General features: G+C 39.1%; 1 long non-coding RNA gene across 1 annotated transcript; it reads right to left on the bottom strand.

Annotated features, from left to right (window-relative positions):
• Positions 1-1,606: 1,606 nt before the first annotated feature.
• Positions 1,607-10,315, bottom strand: LOC141405007 (uncharacterized). Its single transcript, XR_012413123.1, has 6 exons — positions 10,038-10,315; positions 9,470-9,971; positions 5,576-6,022; positions 5,200-5,510; positions 4,975-5,123; positions 1,607-4,909 (listed from the first exon to the last, which is right to left on the bottom strand). It is a non-coding gene; the product is annotated as an uncharacterized lncRNA (long non-coding RNA).
• Between the last annotated feature and the right edge of the window lie 498 nt (positions 10,316-10,813).

The following is a 10,813-nucleotide window of genomic DNA, read 5'->3' as shown; positions in this document are numbered from 1 at the left end:
AGTTTTTTGTGTAGTTTTTATCTTTTATTCATTACCAAGTATACTTACTATCCTATTATTTGATTTTTATATGTAAATTTTTTTTTCTTTAACCCTTTAATTTTTTTGACATTTTCTTTATTTTTTTATATATATAAATTTTTTTTGCTATCAAATTTATGTTAGGGACTATAATAATAGACTTATAGGGGGTTACTTATTTATCGTTTGATTAGCCTGAAGAGTGAGGCAAAAAATTAATACCCGCTTAACTGAGCTCATTTAGGTAGGGAATCTCAGAAAGTAAATTACGTGGTCAATAAATGCTGACCGTGACCCCATCAAAATCATTATAAGTCCCAAGATCGATAAAAAAATATATGTTTTTTTTGTTTTTATAACATTTCGAAGACTATTATAAAAGGAAAGACTAAATATTAAGAATTTTGATTAGATAGGTTTTATTGATTTTTTTTTTGTGTTTTAGTTTGTAGTACAGATATGGTTAAATAAAATTATGTTCAAATTTGATTGAGAAAATGAATATGGAATAAATTTTAATCCTTTGGGAGGGGAACGGATGTAAGGGGCAACTAAGGCGATGGAGGGGAGTTTGTGGGGTCCATGAAAGAAAGGTGATGGAACGTTGTGGACCAAGGAAGGGCGGGCTGAGTGAGGGGTCTGTACACCAAGGGCCTCAGTTCTGAAGACTATCTTCCGTGTAAAAATGTGTATTATGTTTCGTGTAGTTTTTTTGCATGTATTTTTCTGATATGATCACCTGCTTGTTTAAAGGGTTGAGGACCGCTCTGAGATAGGCTTTTGAGCAGCCGGAGGGCCAAGCTTCTAATGGAATCATAACAGAAATGGCGCCCAAAATGAAATAAGGCTTCCAAGGTCACTTTTGTGTGACGGAGAAGGTCATGATGCTGAGTGCAATAACATCTAGGTACTTGACAATAGCCCATATTAGTTTAAATAGCCCTATCATTCTAGATCGGAGCTAATATGACCTGATTAGTTTTGCAGCCAGGACTAGAACGTTAGACCCTGTTTAAATGTGCAATACTAGGTTTAGGTACATTAGCCAAGACTAGATGTAAGTTGGGTTCGGTGCAATCACTAGTTGTGCGTGTATGTAACTATGTTCGTTTGTATTCGACCTGTGTCTGTTTTTAATGTTTTTGTTACTTTAATTGTGGGATAAATCTAGGCAAGATTGCTAGGCAAAAGATGATAGCCGTTGTGAGTTAAGCAAGACAGAGTGTCATAGGCCTGCTAGCCATTTGTGCTTAATGTTGTGAATGACAACAATTAGTGCCGTGGTATAAGCGCATCTTGCTATTGATATCCCCAATGCATGGTTTATGTGTTGTCTGGGATAGTCTTGGGAACGATACACTTTTAGAATAGGATTTCATATAAACTAGTAATCCGAGGGGTCTTATTAATAATGTCAATGAATCACAACAGAAGTCGAAAGGTAAATGTTTGGCATTTGTACTAAAGGATTTTTTGGATAACGTGATTTATGGACAATAGGATAAGATCCAAATTGAACTCCTAACGCATATAACCCCTGAAAATACATCCGTGAACCTTTCCAATATACTGAAAAGCGAATAAAATACTATAAGTTACAGATTTTTTTAGGTACTTGTTTATTAAAGGACGTAAATAGATATAGTCACATAACACTCTTGAAAAAACCACGAATTCATTTACTACTTAAACTTTTTGTTGCCAAAATATATACTGACTGAACGTATCGCTAAAGGTGAATAGATAGTCTAATTGAAGCATACCTTGGGGTAATGTTTACTAGATCTAAGGCAGCAATTAAACGAAATTGGCCAGTAACATTTGACACATCATCTGCGCATCCCAGTGAAAACCCAAAAAGAACAAGTAAAAAAGCATTAAGTTCGGCCGGGCTGAACTTTTCATACCCTCCACCATAAAATATTCATTCCTGTCCCCAACTTTAAGTGAGTACGTTAAAATGTCAGATAATGTACATAAAATGCTTCATTCGGGAGGCCTTTTTTATGGTGCCTATATCTAACTGTTGACAATTTTTGGTAGGCTAGAAATTGGGAGGTACTGTTATATAGGGGTTTTAATAAAACATGGGTCTATGTTGAGAGTTTTTGATGGGAGCCTTTAATGTCAAACAACTCCTAATTCGGTTAAAAAATTTAGCTAGAATCCTCAAAATATCGAAAATTCGTACATAACGTGGAAACTTCAAATGTCATTAACAGCTAGTTTGGAGGTATCTGGGCTATACGAAAATATGAACTTAAATGAACAATTTTTGTTGCAGAATTTTTGTTGACTTTTATATTTCAAATTACAGAAAGTTCGTCCAAAAATAAAGCTAAGGTACGGAAAATCGGGAGGTTTGTTTTGGGGCTATACAAAAACATGGACCTACGTTCGGTTAAACATTTTAAGTAAAATCCGCAAGGTACCGAAAATCGGGAAGTATCGTTATATTGGGGCTATGTTGAAAATTGTTGATGCAGATGCGTGGTGACCACTACAACCTTCAAATGTCAAATTACAGTTAGTTCTGTTAAAAATTGTAGCTAAAATGGCCAAATTACTGAAAATTGGGAGGTACCGTTACATGGGAGCTACATCCGAACATGGACCTATGTTGACAATTTTTGATGGAGAGGTGTTGTGACCACTAAGAACTTCAAATGTCAAATTACTGCTACTTCGGTTTAATATTGTAGCTAAAATCATCAAATTACTGAAAATAGGGAGGTACCGTTATATGGGGGGTTTCTTGACAATTTTTGGTGGAGAGGTGTGGTGACCACTAAGAATTTCAAATGTCAAATGTTCAAATTACAGATAATTCGGTTAAAACTTGTTGGTAAAATTCTCAAAATACCTGAAATCGGGCGGTAACGTTATATGGGGGCTATTCCAAAACATGGACCTATGTCCACTAGTTATATAAGTTTATTGACATTTAAGAACCTTAAATGTCAATTGATAGCTAAATCGGTCTGAAAATGTAGATAAAAACGTCAAAATGTCGTAAATCGGGGGTACCGTTATATGGGGGCTATACCAACACGTGGACCTAGGGCCACAACTTTTGTTATATAAATTTAGTTACACTTAAGAACCCTAAATGTCAAATCATAGCTATATCGGTCTGAAAATATAGCTAAAAACGTCAAAATACCGTAAATCGGGGGGTACCGTTATATGGGGGCTATACCAAAACGTGGACCTATGTCCACAAGTTTTGTCACATAAGTTTATTGATACTTAGGAACAATAAATGTCAAATTATAGCTACATCTGTCTGATAATGTAGCTAAAAACGTCAAAATACCGTATATCGGGAGGTACCGTTATATGGGGGCTATACCAAACCGTGGACTTATGTCCACAACTTTTATTATATAAGTTTATTAACACTTAAGAACCCTAAATGTCACATTATAGCTACATCGGTCTGAAAATGTAGCTAAAAACGTCAAAATACCGCAAATCGGGGGGTACCGTTATATGGGGGCTATACCAAAACGTGGACCTATGTCCACAACTTTTATTATATAAGTTTATTAACACTTAAGAACAATAAATGTCAAATTATAGCTACATCGGTCTGATAATGTAGCTAAATACGTCAAAATACCGTATATCGTGAGGTACCGTTATATGGGGGCTATACCAATCCGTGGACTTATGTCCGCAACTTTTGTCATATATGTTTATTGATACTTAAGAACCCTAAATGTCAAATTATAGCTAAATCGGTCTAAAAATGTTGCTAAAAACGTCAAAACACCGCAAATCGGGGGGTACCGTTATATGGGGGCTATACCAAAACGTGGACCTATGTCCACAAGTTTTGTTATATATGTTTATTGACACTTAAGAACCCTGAATGTCAAATTATAGCTACATCGGTCTGAAAATGTAGCTAAAAACATCAAAATACCGCAAATCGGGGGGTACCGTTATATGGGGGCTATACCAAAACGTGGACCTATGTCCACAACTTCTAATATATAAGTTTATTAACACTTAAGAACCCTGAATGTCAAATTATAGCTACATCGGTCTGATAATGTAGCTAAAAACGTCAAAATACCGTATATCTGGGGGTACCGTTATATGGGGGCTATACCAAAACGTGGACCTATGTCCACAACTTTTGTTACATAAGTTTATTGATACTTCAGAACCCTAAATGTTAAATTATAGCTAAATCGGTCTAAAAATGTAGCTAAAAACGTCAAAATACCGCAAATCGGGGGGTACCGTTATATGGGGGCTATACCAAAACGTGGACCTATGTCCACAAGTTTTGTTATATATGTTTATTGATACTTAAGAACCCTAAATGTCAAATTATAGCCAAATCGGTCTGAAAATGTAGCTAAAAACGTCAAAATTTCGTAAATCGGGGGGTACCGTTATATGGGGGCTATACCAAAACGTGGACCGATATAGCCCATCATCGAACTTGACCTGCCTGCAAACAAAAGACGCATTTTCCCAAAATTTCAGCGTCCTATCTCCATTTTTGTGGATGCTAGAGTGATTACCACAGACGGACGGACGGACGGACGTGCTCAGATCGACTTAGAATTTTACCCTGATCAAGAATATATATACTTTATAGGGTCGCAAATGAGTATTTCAATGCGTTACAAACGGAAAAACAAACTTAATATACCCTCCATACTATGGTGGAGGGTATAAAAAAATGCCAGGAGGAGAGGATAATATAGCTGAGACAGATGGACAGATTAGGGATCTCTCCGCAACAATCTTAAACCGTCCAGTTCAGGAGAACAATGATACTCCGCTGCAAACGGGACGGACTGGAACCGATAGTGGGGCTGACCGGTTTGTGACCCCGAGGCCTTCCAGAGATAGAGATTCAGATATTAATCTGGAAGAGAAGGTGAAAAAACTGATCAATGAGGAAATGGAGGCTATCAGGAAGACTATGGATACCGTTTTGAAGACAGTTCAGGCTCTGACTATCGCCAACGCTCCAATTCCAGTGGCGAATGATAATGATCAGTCGTCTGCAAGATCAGTGACCTCTGTATCCGACTCCTCTGGGGACGGCAGATCCCGAAGATCCTCTAGTTCGCTATCATCTGGAACAAATGAAAAGATTCAGATTAGGGTAGACAAATTCGGAATAAATTTTGATGGGAATACCCAGAAACTCACCGTCGAAGAATTTATCTTCCGATTGGAACACCTACAAGAGCAATATGGAATACCCTGGGCGGAGGTTATCAGGGATTTTAGACTGCTTATTTCGGGTCCAGTTTTAGAATGGTTCTGGCAGTCTCAGAAATTGCGACCCATCACCGCATGGATCAAATTGAAGGACGCATTACTTTGCCAGTATCAGACCACTAAGTCCCCGTTCGAAGCGATGAGGGATTTGGTAGATCGGAAACAGGCGTCGAATGAATCCGTGGATGCATTCTTCCATGCAATGGGCCAGCTTCGATCACGTTTAACACATCCCATCACTGATCAAGATATGATCAAAATTATTAAAACAAATATAAAGGACAATATAAAGACGGTGATTTACCCGATGACAGTAGCTACAGTAGAAATGTTGCGCGTCGAATGTAAAGACGCGGAGAAGAATTTTCCGAAAAGAGAGATGAGACCAGCTCCATCTCACTCTCGGTCTATAAGGCAGGTGAATGAAATTCGGTCCGAAGACCTTGATTATGAAGATCCAAACAGGCCATTAGACAATGCCGAGGAAGTTGCAGCTGTTCACGTGAGCCATCTTCAGAACAAGGCCGTTGTGTGTTGGAATTGCCGAGCTTCCGGCCATGTCTTCAAGGACTGTCCATCCACAGAAAGAGCCAGGTTCTGCTACAGATGTGGAAAGCCGAATACCATCACACCCTTTTGTCCTGTATGCAAAACGGGAAACACCAAGAGGGGCGTGGAGAAGGTAGGGGAATCACGCCCGACGGAGAACCCTACGAAGTAAACCCGGTGAAAGTCGTCCAGCGGCCAACATCTACAAATAAAGAAAAGAATATTAGTATACGACCAAAAGAAATAGATAATTATGCAAAGAGACGACATTATATTTCACGGACAGAGCGGGAAGAGAATTATAAGGAGGTTAGAGCGCAGATATTTGACCAAACCGACATTGAACCTAATATACCAAAACGCATACAGAAAATCCGACAAAAAGCTACAGAAAAACGCAAGATAAAACGAATGATGGTTGAAACAATAACTCGTGCGAATTCTAGTAAAGAAGATACCCGAGTATATGCGGAAGTCAAAATAAAAGGAAAGACCGTTAAGGGATTATTAGATACTGGCGCGTCAATTAGTTTGCTGGGATGTGGGTGTAGAGAACTCATAGAGGAGGTAGGCCTTGAAATGGAACCAGTTTTCAAAAATGTGTCGACAGCCAGTGGGAAAATGTATCGAATAATTGGGAGTATAGAGATAGAAATCGAATTTCAGTCTATACGCAACAAAATGCGATTATATTTATGTCCAGACCTGGAACAAATACTTTATTTAGGCATCGACTTTTGGAGAAGATTTAATCTCGCTCCAGAGGTATTAGGAGTGGAGGAACTTAACGTAGAGAAGATATTTGATGAGTACAAAAACAAAGTTTCGGAACATCGATTAAAACCTCATGTCTTGAATGATGAACAAAAAGCCAGGTTAGACGCAGTTGTTAAAGAGTTCGATACGTTTGAGGAAAAGGGTTTGGGTCGCACGCATCTGGAGAAACATACTATAAAATTAATAGAGGGTGCAGAACCCGTTAAAGATAGGCACTACCCCATGTCGCCGGCCGTACAACAAATAACCTATGATGAAATCGATAATATGTTGAGATTGAATGTAATCGAGGAGAGTGAGAGCCCCTGGAGTAACAGAACCACGGTGGTAAGGAAGCCAGGGAAAAATAGGTTCTGCCTTGACGCCAGGAAGTTAAACAAATTGACGGAGAAGGATGCCTATCCACTCCAAAATATCGATGGCATCCTGAGCCGGATTGACGAGACTTACTACATTAGTAGTGTAGATCTCAAGTATGCTTTTTGGCAAGTGGAATTAGATCAAGAGAGCAAAAAGTATACAGCCTTTACTGTTCCGGGACGACCCTTGTACCAGTTCAGGGTTATGCCATTCGGGCTTTGCAACGCTGCCCAGCGGTTGTGCCGCCTAATGGACAAGGTCGTCCCGAGCAGACTCAAGGAAAATGTATTCGTCTATCTTGACGATTTGCTCGTTATTTCAAGAGATTTTGATCAACATTTGAACCTGTTGAGAGAAGTAGCACAATGCTTAAAGAACGCAAACCTGACCATAGGTCTTAAGAAGTCCCAATTTTGTTTCAGGGAACTTAAATATCTAGGGTTCATTATAGGCGACGGAATGCTGAAGACAGACCCGGAGAAAGTTGAAGCCATCAAGAGGATAGCGATACCGAAGAACCCCAGAGAAGTTCGAAGCTTTTTAGGCACCGCGGGGTGGTATCGTTGCTTCATTAGAGACTTCGCCACAATATCTGCCCCCTTGACAGACACGCTTAAAAAGTCAAAGAAATTTAACATGTCCAAAGAAGCAGTAGATGCATTCGAGAGCCTAAAGAAAGCCCTCACAACGGCACCAGTACTACGTCATGCCGATTTTAGAAAGCGCTTCTACATACAGTGTGACGCGTCTGAGTACGGTATCGGAGCGGTACTGTTTCAACTCAACGACCAAGGGGACGAGCATCCCATAGCGTTTTATTCGCAAAAGCTCAATTCAAGCCAGAAAAACTACAGCGTAACTGAAAAGGAGTGTCTTGCGGCTGTTATGGCAGTGAAAAAGTTCCGTCCGTACGTGGAGATGATGGATTTTACTGTCATAACAGACCATGCAAGCCTCCAATGGCTGATGAGCTTGAAGGATTTAAGTGGTCGTCTCGCCCGTTGGTCGTTGCAGTTGCAGGCGTACCGATTCGATATCGAACACAGAAAGGGGAAAGATAATGTGGTCGCGGACACCCTCTCAAGGCTCCCTACAATCGAAGAGATAGACGTGAGACAAATATTCGAAGGCGATATTAAAGATTTCGATAATGATGAATACAGGGAACTTATAAAAACAATAGACGAAAATCAGGAGAGACTCCCCGATTTAAAAGTACGGGATGGAGTAGTACTAAAGCGTATGAGGCAAGAGAACTGTGAATTTCTCGGAGAATATGAGTGGCGACTTTGGGTCCCCGAGCCCCTAACACATAGCTTAATTAAAAAGGCACATGATTCTCCAACCACAGCTCATGGTGGTATAGCCAAAACTTTGAGCCGATTGAGGGAACAGTTCTATTGGCCAAATATGTCCTCTCAAGTCCGACAATACGTCGGAAAATGCTCAATATGTAAGGAGACAAAGAGTGTAAACTGTAACACTCAGCCTACTATAGGCAATGAGGTTAAGACAGAGCGGCCATTCCAAAAAATTTATATAGATTTTTTAGGGAAGTATCCCCGATCAAAGAGTGGCAACGCTTATATATTTATTGTATTGGACCACTTTTCAAAATTTGTGTTTTTGAAGTCCATGAGAGATGCAACTGCGGTAAACGTAGTACAATTTCTAGTTGAGGAAGTTTTCCGAAAATTTGGCGTTCCCGAAACTGTCCATAGTGACAATGGGGCCCAGTTCATGTCGAAGCAGTTCAAAGAAATGATAAATGCATATCAAATAAATCATATTCAAACTGCCCCTTATAGCCCACAATCGAACGCCTCAGAACGGGTTAATCAATCTGTTCTGGCGGCGATTAGAGCGTATATGGAGAATGACCATCGCGACTGGGACCTCTATTTGTCCGAAATAGAGTGTGCCCTCCGCACTGCTGTCCATGCCGCTACAGGGGTAACCCCCTTTTTCGCAATATTTGGGTATCACATGTATACAAAAGGAGCCGATTATATGCTGGCTAGGAAACTAAAGTCCTTGACAGAACACGAAATCCTGAATCTTCAGAAAACCGACCGATTGACACTCATCCGCGAAAAAATTAAAGAAAATATGCACAAAGCTTATGAATCTAGTGCAAAAAGGTATAATAAGCGAGCTAGAGTGACAAAATTCATACCGGGACAAGAGGTCTATCGGCGGAATTACGTATTAAGCGATTTCAAGAAAAATTTTAACTCAAAATTTGCCCGAAAATTCTCTAAGTGTAGAATAGTTAAATTAGTGGGCAATAATATGTATGAGTTGGAAGATTTACAGGGCCGTCCATTAGGTGTAGCTCACGCCAAGGACTTAAAAATGTGATACCTGATCTGTGATATGCTTATTGGCAAGAATTCGATTGTGATAATAGAGTAACTAAGTGCAATATAGGATTAGTTTATAATTTTTTTTTTTTTTGGTGAACGTCCTATATGTGTCTTAGTTTAGGGTAATAATATTTGTCTAAACTTACCATCTTATTTCGACATAGTACAAATCACAGCCAATCATTTTGTAAATGCATATCCAGGCCATAGTGCAAATGTTAAGAGTAGGGAGAAAAAAAAAAGGGCAAAATAAAGAAAAGTACCTTGTCCAATAGAAGCCACAAAATAATATACTTCCCTAACAGTTCTATAATGCCCGGCTGTTAGATAGTCAGGGTGTGGGAGTTCCCCACGTTGGACCTTACATCATAAACAAACACTAGGCTAAATCACAGAGCACAAGCATCCCCTCCGCACAACGTCCATTCCTGCGCATGCTTGGAATAGCCGTAGTTTTGTTGCGGGAGGGCGAACCGAAACTCATTAAATCCACTTTTCAAGAACCATCATGCCAAAGTGGTTACTCTACCCTATTGTTTCCTTGGTGTTGAATGCAGAATATGTTGTTGTTCCTCTGGACTGAATCCACTGACGGTGACTCCAGGAGGGCGATCAGTTGAATGCAAGGGAATTGGGGGTACAAGAATTCTGCAAAGAAAAAGAGTTATTGATTACAAATTGTTGCATTTGGAGGTAAAGAAAGTATGTAATTACCAAAACCGGGTTATTGTGAATGATGGCTAACAGCTAAACGTAAACACACAACAAAACTGCAAAAGAACTAGAAACAGCACAGACTGGAGATGATAGGTATGCGCCGACGACTATACGTTGGAAAATATATAATGCCCGCAGTAACATCTTTAATAAAATATAATTGTTCCAAGTCGTAGTTATTTGTTTCTGTCGGAATTTAACAACTTATTTTTTCCCTCGAGAATGAAATGTATGTGTTTGGTTTTGTTTATAAAGTTCTAATAACAGCTGTCAATGAAAAGCTCAGCCATCAAAAGTTTTACTACGTTGTTACACCGGTACAAATTAGTACAGGGTTGCTACGTATACCATTTTTCCATCCCTAAAGGGATATGGCGATAGCGCCAATTTAACGTAAATGTATTGTTTTTCGTATTTAAATTTATTAGGTTGAAAAGAGACAAATAGAATAGAAAAAGGAGACAATGTAAAAAAAAAAGCACTGGAAATTAGGTTTTGAGTGGGATTTCTCGTAATAAAAGAAGAAAATTTGGGAAATTCGCCATCATATTTGTGGGAATTAATGAAGTAAAACATCGAGAACAGTGACGGATAAGATATTATTTAAAAGCGTTTTTATATGTGACATCGTGCAGAAACACCAAAAAAAAATATAAAATTCATATACCAATATTTTAAAGTAAGTGGAGTTGTTTGTTGACGTGGCTAAAAGGAAAATAGTGTTAGTGATATGATTAAGTGACTTGTATATTTCGTCCAACAGGTAACGTGAA

This window comes from Musca autumnalis, unplaced genomic scaffold, assembly GCF_047663935.1.
Source record: "Musca autumnalis isolate F117 unplaced genomic scaffold, ASM4766393v1 scaffold_5, whole genome shotgun sequence".
NCBI classification, from domain to species: domain Eukaryota; kingdom Metazoa; phylum Arthropoda; class Insecta; order Diptera; family Muscidae; genus Musca; species Musca autumnalis.
This window is presented reverse-complemented; position numbering and strand designations above follow the sequence as displayed.